This window comes from Citrus clementina, unplaced genomic scaffold, assembly GCF_000493195.1.
Source record: "Citrus clementina cultivar Clemenules unplaced genomic scaffold, Citrus_clementina_v1.0 scaffold_9, whole genome shotgun sequence".
Classification (NCBI taxonomy): domain Eukaryota; kingdom Viridiplantae; phylum Streptophyta; class Magnoliopsida; order Sapindales; family Rutaceae; genus Citrus; species Citrus x clementina.
Genome location: NW_006261964.1, coordinates 14,978,475 through 14,990,423, shown reverse-complemented (window position 1 = coordinate 14,990,423; position 11,949 = coordinate 14,978,475). Strand labels below are relative to the sequence as shown.

General features: G+C 34.5%; 1 pseudogene; it reads right to left on the bottom strand.

Moving 5' to 3' along the window:
- Window positions 1-1,206: 1,206 nt before the first annotated feature.
- LOC18033407 lies at window positions 1,207-2,390 on the bottom strand (annotated as a pseudogene).
- Window positions 2,391-11,949: the final 9,559 nt, after the last annotated feature.

Below are 11,949 nucleotides of genomic sequence, written 5' to 3'. Positions count from 1 at the left end.
GAGATAAATCGCTTAGTTCGAAGAACAAGTGAGACAGATCTACACATTCAATATCCTTCACAGGTTTTACATGACATTACTTGATTGATATATCCAAGTTATTGGTAAGGCCTAAATAAATTGCTGAAAAGGATCAAATACAGAATCCACATTTGTACGAATTTAACTGCAACATCCACCTTTCTACGAAATGTCCAAATCTCTTGCACCTGATGGTCCTTGGCCGCATCCATACCCAACCTTAATTCTAGACTGCTGAAGATAATTAAAACAAAATGCCCAAGTATCAGGTACATTAACAATCCATACTAGAAGAGCTTGGTTGGAATGTAACTATCGGCTATTAATAATTCATCATCATAGATGTTAATGCGAGATTCTGGTTGTCCTCGTTCTACGACCAGGGTCTCTGCTCGATCAACTTCACCACGACCAGGATCTCTCCTCGTAAAGCTTCTTCTCCAGAGGTTCCAGCGCACACAGACAGGTCAGAGTACGCCGGTTGTTTTCCCGGCGCAAACCCTCCGACTCTCAAGTCAGATATGAAGGTTCGGGGAACGCTTGCCACAGATCTTATGGCTTTTGGGTAGTTTTCTCTTCCTTAGAATTTCTTTTATCTCTCTTCTAATCTCAAAATTGCTAACCCTTTTACCTTCGTTGGCTACCTTTTTATAGGCTTCCTCTAAATCCCAGTTTTCCGCAGTCTACGCCCGTTATCCTCCCACCTCTCGAACGTGGATTCCCCATTTCCGTAGTCGTGGGTGGTTGCGTGGCCTTCGTGTCTAGATTCTCGGGCTGGAGAGCATGCCTCGCCAACTGTCGTTGACCGGGTCTCCTCGAATCAACCCTTAGCAAGAATACAGCAGGAATGGCTTTATGCTTCTTACAGGAAATTGGCCTCGCGGATGACTTGCTCGTGGATGAGCAGGATATTCCTGCCCCTGTTCCCCTGCTACCTGGCTCTTACAGGACACACCTGCTCGCAGACTTCTGCCACCAAACATCTGCTCATCACGTCTGGTCTCGTCGGAGTATTTCCCTCAAACAATAGATTGTGTGTTTTCCTTTCTTTTTTATCTTTTAAAATAAATGCCAACAGGATAATCACAATCTACATTGAAACCATTATAGTTCCAAAATGAGAGGTTCATTCTATTCGACGAGAATAAAAATGGCAACATCATTTAATGCATCAAGTGCTCTTTCCTAAATATTTTGAAAGATCTTTGCAGCAATCTTTATAAAAGCCTGTAAATATGATAATACAAGGTTTATTTAATTAACAAAACAAACAGACTATTTATAACAATATTTCAAAATTCACTTCAGAGGTCACAATTTTCAAGCCACTTAAAAATACATAAGAGCCTGCTCATACATATTAGTTGGGTTACATCACCTTTTCAACATTCTGAGCTGTGATTGCCGATGCTTCCGAAAACAAAAGCCCATTCTTCCTTGCAAATTGTTCGCCTTCCTCCTTGCTAACAGCCCTGCGATGAGCACGGTCACATTTGCTATCGAAAAAGCAACCTATAATATGAGGTGAGGGCGAGGGCATACAATGTATCCAAAAAAAGTGTCCACCTCAAACACCAGTTAGTGGCAAAGTAATCATTCATATATCATATATCATGCACATTATTTAATGTTAATAACTTCTCTTACAGTCAACAACTTTCGGATACATCATGCCGCGTAATCATAACATAAATTATTTTGTAACACAAACATAAACACACAAAAAACTAATGAGGGTCAGGCCCAGACTTTGTAATATCATAAGCCAAAAGTGCACCAGTAGCTCCTCTGTAATAAGATCTTGTGATATATCTGAAAGATTCTTGGCTAGCCTGAAGCAGAGATCAGAAGAAATATTCTTGGCTAAAGAATATGAAAAGATAAATAACAGCTAAAAGTTGAAATTTGGCTAACAAGTGATGAGATAAAACAATTAACAAAGATGTTATAGCACAAACGCAGACATGATATATATACAATATCAGAAGCAGCTCTGTCTCTCACTCTCTCTTAGGCTTAGAAAATAAAATTTTAATTTTCTGAAGGAAGGAATAACATAACCACCAAAGTAGCTAGGCTAACCCACAAAGTCATTAGAATCTAAAATGTAATCAGAGAAAATAAATAAATTAACAATTTTGTAAAACAAAGTGGGGGAAGGACGAGGGCTATTTGAATTGATTGAGTGGGAAATATGTTAAAAAAGGAGAAGAATAGACAGTGTCCCAAATCTAGAGCTTAATGGGGCGACCATCGATGGAGACCATGCGAGCACCGAATTCAACACCAATGGTCAAATCATAAATGGGCTGGAATATCTTGTCTATGAATTGCAATAGCAAGCATGATTTCCATGCTCCTGCACGCATCATTACTATATTCATTAATCATTAATCCTTTAAACAAAACAAAGTTGAAAAATGAAAAACTTATTATTATTATAATATTATTAGGGTTTTAGAGGTTGAAAAAAGAAAGACTTTTAAGGTTGTTACTAATCAATTTTTTTATTAGGTTTTTTTTGTCAGATTATTCAAGAATTAATTTATTTAACTTAGATTTGTACAAAATAAAGATGCAAAATGAGGAGAAAGCATAAATCATACCAAGGGTTTTGAAAAGATAACGGTGAGGAAGATGGCAAGATGAGGATAGAAAATGATGGTGAGGAACACTATGTCGAGGAGGATGATGGCGAGACCGCGAGATGCACCTTCACTCAGTCAATTTCACAATGCAATCAATAGCCAATGCATGAGGAAGACAATGGCAAGATGACGACATTCGAGATTCTGGCAAGACGACGGCAAAAAGGAAGTCAGTATCGAGAGACTGAGAGAAGTTGGTACCGAGGGTTTTGAGTCAGTATACTTTGCCTTCTCTCTGTGTTTATGTTGTGTTCGATACTTAGAAAAAAAAATTAGGGATTAGAGAGCACTAAAACGGTGCGTTTCTTATTTTTAATTTTATTTTATAATAAAAAATTTTAAAATTTTAATAGTCTAAATTTATGAGCAAAACGTTGTCGTTGCAACTTACTTGAAACGACAACGTTTCTTCATTCACATAATATTTTATTTCAAATAATACCCAAAATTTCGATAAAAAACGTGCCAAAATCAAGCCAACATGTAAATTCTATCATGCATTATTGACGTAATAATTTCTATCACAAATTCGTCATTTATTCTTGACATAATTTATTTCTATCATGAGTCCGTCATGAATACATGATAGACAAAAAATCTATCACAACTCTATCATGCTTTTATGACTTATGACTTTTTTCTCAGAATCCGTTATAAAGTGTCTGTCATCTATTGTCAGTTTGCTTGTCATGACTAGTCACCAACATCAACAAACAAAGAGGCAAATATGGTGCAACACATCTCAAAGCCAAAAATAATACAAACACTAAAATTTAGAAGTCATCATGTCATCTAATGTCAAAAGATCACACAAAATGCCTTAAATTTATAATAATAATAATAATAATAATAATAATAATAATAATTATTATTATTATTTTTATTTTATTTTATTTTTAATTTTAACTTAAACTGCAAGACTAGCAAGATGCACTCCATAATCGACCATCTTCGACAAATTTTTTTTAGAAAAGATCAGTGAAACTACAAGAACACAACCATCAGTTATTCAGCAACTGTTAACTATCCTCTTCCCCTAACTAGAATGAGACATTATCCTCAATATATGAAAGAAAAAAAAGTAGAGTTTAGAAGACATCATTTGAATGCTGCAACATAAGAAAATATTTACAAATATATGGCTAAATCTAATTTCTACTTCTTATTACTACTGCTACCTTCATCAGTCGACCAATCCAATGCAAAGTTCCTAGGATCTGCCTCTAGTCTATAAGCTTGTTAAGTAACTCATTAGCAGTAAAAGCACAAATAAAGAGCTTATTCCCCGTGCATAGAATGAAACGATTCTTAATTGTATGATTAAGAAATGCTAACAAGCCATCATAAAAATTATTAATATTTAACAAACTGATAGATTTTTAATGAATATTCAAATAAGCATAAGATGCAAATGTAATCAATGCCTCTAGATTTATAAGATTTCCTAACAAAAAATTGTAAGCTCCCGCATGGTTTAGCATCCTAGATATTCTTTCTTGCATACTTGACACAACTAGCTCTTCTCCAGTTGGTGAGTTAGGCAGCATCTCAACGGTTTTAGGCTTTTGGGATGATACCGAGCACTTGGCTTCCTCTAGTGTCAGCAACTTTTGAGAGAAGTCTTGATAACTCTTGGTCACCTCCTACATATGCCAGGCGTATTTTTCTCTTTACTAGTACTCAACCAATATCTATAGCTGCTTGAATAAACTTTTTTGTATTTTCTATAGTGAAAGCCAGAAAGCACACAAACATTTTTAAATTGTCTATTCGAAGTTGCTGGCATCGAGACAATTCTAAAAAAAAATTGTGAATGTTTAAAAATAAGCTAGTATTTAAAGATCTTAGTAACACACATAATGATACACAGCTATAAAGGGGTGGTGTGTTTGTCAAATGATGAGTGAATTTCATGGCTTAAGAGTCAAAAGTAATCAGCAAAGAAAATAAACAACAAGAAAAGATAAAATCACACCGTTAAAAGTAATAATGCAAATGATAAAAGAACAGTAAAACAAAAGGATATGTAATGGTAGTTATGATTGTGACTCATATCCTCCTCTGGTTTTATAGTTAGAAACAACTTGAACGCCCTCTGTACGTCGAAGATAGGTTTTCCACCCAGTTTTCTTATAAATTGGCAAACAAGGTCTTTTATAGTCAGATTCTTAAGAATGTGTGATGCACGTTCTTTCTGAAATAATAGCCAGTAATTGAAAAATTGCTCTCTGTATGTATCTATGGGATGCGTTTCAAGAGCCCAAAGTATATCATACATTGACTCTTTATTCAAGCCATCCCTAATGAACTGAATATTGTTTTCCTTGTTATTGGACACCATTCCTAAAGATTTACAACAACGTCTATTGCCGTTTGTCCAATCACACTTATGACAAGAAACTTGGAGTTCTTTAGCTCTTCGTTTTCTTGAATGGTTTTCTTTCCCGCAACCACGCATGTATGTTACAAATTTGGGAGGTAACTCCCCTGCCAGTCGTACTTTGGCTTCTAACCAATAGATGTCAACAAGAATATTATTTCTCATAAGTAAACTAAGCTTTGTGGATTGTAAGGAGTGTATTTTGAAGGAGAGAAGGAAATTACTTGTGAAGCTTTGCAAGAATAGCATTCTTATCCACATGTTGCTTGGAGAATGTTAGCTATTGTGGGAAACTGATGGAACTGATTTTAATATTCACACTTAACTGAGATAACAAATGACAACACACTAAACAAAAGAATCAATCTAGCAAAAACAAGACACACGAGAAGGCAAACAACAAAATAGAAACACACAATGTAAAAAGTGGAATGTTAACTCACCATCGTCCTTTTATTGAGTTTAACATGATTTCTAATTATATATCATAAATACCACCCTCTATTTCCCTGAGTTTTCTTTCTACCTCTTCAAAATTGGATACTAATGCTGATGGTCATAGATCCCAAATAGGATGTGATTTACAAACTTGGAGCAAGCCGTTTAGGAGACGCTTCACTCGTAGAATTCGTTAGGGTGGTTAAAGAGGATCTGTCTTATTGAGGTACTCATGACGTATAATATAAATGATGAGAGAGAATACAACTATTAAACACACGTACTTAAGTGAGAAATAATCAAATAAATTTCAATTAGTAAAACAAAATTTGGTGTATCACTCAAATTTATTTCTGTTTCTTCTTCATGTGGTCGATACTATAAGTATGACTTTAATCTTTGACCATTAACTTTAATAGTGACACTATTCTTTGGATCCTTAATTTTAATAGCCCCATATGGAAAAATAATATGAACAATAAATGGACAAAGCCATCAAGAGTCTAATTTACTTGATAATAGATGCAAGCGAGAAGATAATGACTTTCCAACCTGGTGTAAAAGATTTTCTCATAATTTTTTTGTCATGAAAGACTTTCATTCGCTGCTTGTAAATCTTCGTGTTTTCATACGCAATCTTCTCTCCGAACCAGCCTATTGCATGTCAAAGTTCAATTTCTTGATGGCCCAATATGCACGATGCTTGAATTTCACCAATAGATGATAAGCTTTTTCATACACTAGCCTATGGGGAGACATCCCAATAGGTGTCTTGAAAGTTGTTCAATACATTTGAAATGGCCGGATTGTTGCCGATCGGGTGCTAGAAAGCTAACGGCTTTGGGAGCTCAATCCGCCTTTGTTGCTGCGTGTGGGAGGTCACCGCCGACACCATTGAACTTAGGTCAGCCAGAAGTGTCTAACCTAAGCTTCTCGACCATTGTTGACTGAATTCTAATCACCGTTGACTAGCAGAGGCATTTCAGTAATTTCACAACTTCGAGGATAATTTTGTAATTTTCAAATTGGTGGATAATTTAGTAATTTCAGACTGAGGGCAGTTGCGTAAATTATGATTTTAGGGATAATTCGGTAATTTAAGTCTTCAAGGGCATTTTGGTAATTTCACACTCCAAGGGTAATTTCCTAATTTCTAATATTGGTGGACAATTTATTAGTTTTAGATTGAGGGCAGTTTAGTAATTTGTCATTTTAAGGGTAATTTGGTAATTTATGTTTCAAGGGCCACTACAAGAAAATAGGCAATAGATGATAGTAAATAACTGTCATAAAAAGGGGTGCATGACAGACAATTCTTCTGTCATCTATGTCACTGTCATTAATTCATGACAGTAATTTATCCGTCATGAATTTATGATCATTTTTTACTGTCATACATCTATCACACAATATTTTAATGTAAAAATAATTAAAATTAAAATTAATTTAAATTTTCACACCATTTTTTAAATTTTTTTGCGCAAAATTCGATTATCATTTGTTAAAATTTTGGCGGGAAATTTGATTATCATTTGTTAATGTATTATTCAATTCCGCGGGAAATTATTTATGACATTATTTGTGACGAATATTTCCCGTCATAAATTAATAAATTTTATAATTATAATTTGTTTATAAATTCCTGTTTATTAATAAAATGAATACCATTAAAAAAACCAGAAAACAATTAACACATTCATTTAATCCAATAAATTAATTTAAAAAAATACATATATATATATAAGGTCCAATGTGATACATATAATAGAGCATCTCAAAATTTAAAAAACATCTCAAAATATAAAACAACTATTAAATTACATTGCATGTACAACAAAAGCAACTAAAATTCCAACCATCAAGCCAAGTTTGTCAACAAAACTTGCAAAGAAAAGCAACTAAAATTCAAACCATCAAGCCGGCCAAGTTTCTCAACAACACTTGCAAAGAATAATGCAAGACTTTCAGGAGTTCTAGCACTCTTAACTCCAGTCACAAAACCAGGTTTGTCAACATTCCAATTCAGTCACGCTAACAATTCTCCAACCATATCCAGCAACCCACCACCTTCCAATCCAGCAACCCACCACCTTCCAACAGCACTTCCAGCCATATATCCAGGAACCCACCAGCTTCCAACAGCACTTCCAGCCATATATCCAGGAACCCACCAGCTTCCAACAACACTTCCAGCCATATATCCAGCAACAATCCAACCCAAACCCAGCAAACCATTATATGCAAAATCAATCAAAATACCCAAAGTTATCAAATGCATAACATCTACAGTACAATCCTTAATAGCAACCATTATAATTTGATACTACAAATTCAATTTCAACAATTTGTAACAGCTAACCATTTTGTTACAAATTTCATACTCAATACTAACCATTTTGCTGACGCAATGAGAATGTCGGAAAAATGGTTAGCCCACTCCAAACGAACCTCATCTAATTCATCTTGAGTGTATGATTTCTTTCCATTAAACTGTTAATCATAGGAAATAATATTGTCAAACTTTAAAAATAATGTCACATGTAGGAAATAAAAGAATGTTAACATATCTAATCATCAACTTACATTGTTGGTTAACAAACTAACATCTGCTATTATTTCCTTCATGTACCTTAACACAAAATAGCCACACTCTAATTTTGCGATATTTTGTTTCGGAGCCTGTTCATGAAAAAAAAAAGATGAAAACTTTTCTTACAAAACACATCCATTTTAGTTAAGGCACGTAATCAATAGGCTACAAAAATATTTTTTTTTTTTACCTTCACAATTCTCATCTTGGTATTATAATTCCATTTTTCCTTACCATCCTCTGATGTGAAGAGTGTCATGGCGCTGGAAACAAAACTCTACTGTTATCTCTTAATCATATTGAAGAAACTTAAACTATCAATTGCAGGAAATAGATTAGCATACATACATTTTAAGGAGCTGTTCTAAATCAGTTTCAGGTCTGGATTGCATAGGATCCACATAAAATACTTCCTTTTTGACCACATCAAACACAACTAATACCCAATGGCAGCTACAAAAGCCAAAAGCATAACCATTAATTAAGAAACAGCTGTGAACATAATATGAATTTTACAGCTGTAAAAGTTTTAAATAAAATTAAAACTTATGAAGGATTGTATGGCACGAAAATGAGTTGTCCGTTTTTGGCCTTTTTCAAGCGGTCGCAAATATGCTCAACTCTCTTCGAGCGAAATCGTTCTTCAGCCTTTGGATTTGTTGGGCAAACCAAACTAGGACACATGAATCCGAATGGTTTTGTTCCTTTTCTGGTTGGTAGAATGGTAGAATCCAACATCCTTGACAGAAAATCAGTGCATCAATAAAAAAGTATACCAAATTGATATTAAATAGTGTAAAGGAAAATCATAAAACCACTTACGCCATATATACTTGAATAGCATTCACTCCTAACGCTTGCATTGACAGCAAATCATTGCAATCTTTCTTCCCAATATAAGCACAAGCCTCTATCTGGAATACATTATTATCAATCATATATGTCAAAACACCATCATTTTCACTAGGTAGGTATTTCTCACACAACTTCCTAAATTGCAACATCGGATGACTGTTCTGGTGCTTGAGTATCGCACTCCTTGTGTTCCTCATAGGCTGCAATACAATTTTTCTGGGTTTGTCCTTCTTCAAAAGTGCCTTTTTTGTTGGGCTGTCAAGATGAATCTCGCATATACCATCAGCATAGTCAAAGTCCAATTGCGTTTTACTGCTTCCAACTCTTTTCCTCTCATCATTTGCACAATCCTTTGGAATTGAAGGATTGAGTCTTGGACTTTTCCTTGAAATGTCTGCAGTAGCGTTTCTTGGCAAGTCGCCTAAATTATCTAGCTCCTATGAATATTAATTATATGAACTAATAAGTTTATTAAACTAGAGTGAATAGTAAATACATAAGGTAGTAAGTATATTAAACCAAGAAAAATACAACTAATTATTTAAATAATCTAACCTTCTGTGCATGGAGTTCATTGTCATCATTGTAATCATCATTTTTGGTTGACTTCATCGGAATGGCAGAAGACTTCATCAGAATGGCAGCAATGGTGTTTTTTGGCGTCTCTTCGTTCTTCTTAGTTTCTTCTTTCTTTCTCAGTGTTGATACTCTAGGTTGCTCTTCTTTCTGACTGGACATCCATTTCCTCTTATTCTCAGCTGATTTGCCCAAATTTTCTGGCTCATGTCAGCATTATTGGCAAAAAGTAAATTAAACTGTATTGAGTGGTAGATATACAAGGAAAAATAAACCAGGAAAAATTCAGTTAATTTTATAAATGAAGCAACTTGATGTACATCTTCCTCACTGTCATTATCAATGTTTTTATTATGTGGGAAAGTGGAACTTCCCACATCTGAATGGCGAGGTGTCCTCTTCAATTCTCTACAAATTTCTTGCAACTGAGCATCAATTGATTTTTTCCAAGCATCTAGCTCCCTTTCTCTCTCACTTCAGATGGGTCTACGAATGGTATGAAAGTAGTTAGAAGCAGATATAAATTTGCCCAGGCCTTGCATATGACCAGATCGAGAAAGCTTTCCCAATGCTTGTGCAAGTAAGTCATTTCGAAAGAGTCTTTTTGGTCCTCCTTTAGCTTTTCTTAACACCACATCATAAGGAAACTAATATTATTAAATGAGCATAGTTCTAATATCATTTACATATTTGTTCTGGTTAAACTTGATTACCAATTTCTTAATGACTTGCTCAGTCTCAAGGTCGTATCGTCCATTCTTTAGCATCCAAGCTCTCTTCCATAGCTCACTCCTATCAATTAAGTCTTCAGAAAGACCCGATTCTGCACACTGTTTCAATAAAAGAAATTAGATTAGTAAACTATTAGAAAAATGTAATAGTTAAAAATACCATTTATACCAATATATACAAACTTACAATTTCTTTCATTAATCCAACATATCCTTTTCGACTAAGACGGTGATTACACTTGTTCAAAGCTCTCCGATTCTTATTGACACGACTGATTTTCTGCATAAGAAAAAACATCCTTTTAACACAATGTAAATGTAAAGTAACTATTAGCATATTACTTGTCCTAACTTTAAAATACTTACTTCAAATGATTCGGACAAACGTTCATCGACAAACTTTATCCAAACAGGCCGCTTTATTTGAGGGTAATCAATTGGCGGTGTATACAATTTCTTTTTATCATTTGGGAACCTCCAGATATAGTTTTTCGTCAGCATATACTTGAAGTTTCGAAATGTTGTTCCGATTGACTGTATTACCTGCTTCCTACTTCTAGGATGAACAATGAAACAACCCTAAATATGGAGGAAGATTGTTAAAATGTCAGTTAATAAAAATCCAAATCATATAACTAATAAGTGAAAAATGACAAGAAAATGTTTAAGTAGAATACAATAAGTTTTTCAAGAATTACCAGAAAAGATTTCCACAAACGCTCATTTGTCTCAGGAGGAACCTTACTCCAATCGGAATAAAGAATAGAAACTGAGGTACGAGCCAATACGCCAAGAAAAGAAGCCAACTCAGTTGCTTATTCCCCTGCAGGAACACCCATTTCATTGTATTGCACCACAATCTTTCCCTTTCTTATTTTAAGTCTTTTATTTTTCCTAGCACCCATATTCACACCTCTCCTGGAGTTACTACTTTCAGGAACATCAACATTAGGAGCAACCAAATTAACACCATCTCTCTCAATACCAACTAAATCATCTCCATCCAAACCAGCACCATCAGAATCTCCTCCATCAAAGTCAATTCCATCTATCTCAGCAGCATCCAACTCAGCATCACCATCCACATCAGCCTCATCTTTTTCACCTTCTAAATCAATGTTATTATCAAATAAGTCGCAGTAATCATCTTCTAAATTACAGTCCTGATCAGAAGCACCATCAACCACAATATGTTTTCCCTTAGCCATATTACTGCCCCTGAAATAAATAAATGAAGAACATCAGTTAAATGATTTAATCAACCTATATAACAATTAATCAGCTGCATGAACAAAAAGTTAATCAATTTAATATCATATAAATTCGTAATTCAAAAATAACAGAAGGCAAATAGTTAAAAAAAAAAACTTACTGCAAGAAGCTGATCAATTTGTAACCCAAATTCCCTCTTTGCTGTTACGTGCATAGATCGCTCGATCACCATTAGTGGAATATAACAAATCAGTAGTTGGTAATTCTCTGGTGAATGGAGGATATTATACTACATTATTAAATTCATCTTCGTTTATTTGATTAAGATTACTTCTAATAGGCATATGACATACAATACACCATTTGTTTGAATTTGATCATTTACATAAAATACTTGTTTGGCTTGAGAAGCCAATATAAATGGATCAGATTTATATCCTAATCTGTTTAAGTCTACTAAGATGAATCCAAGCTCATCTTTCTTGACGCAACTATTTT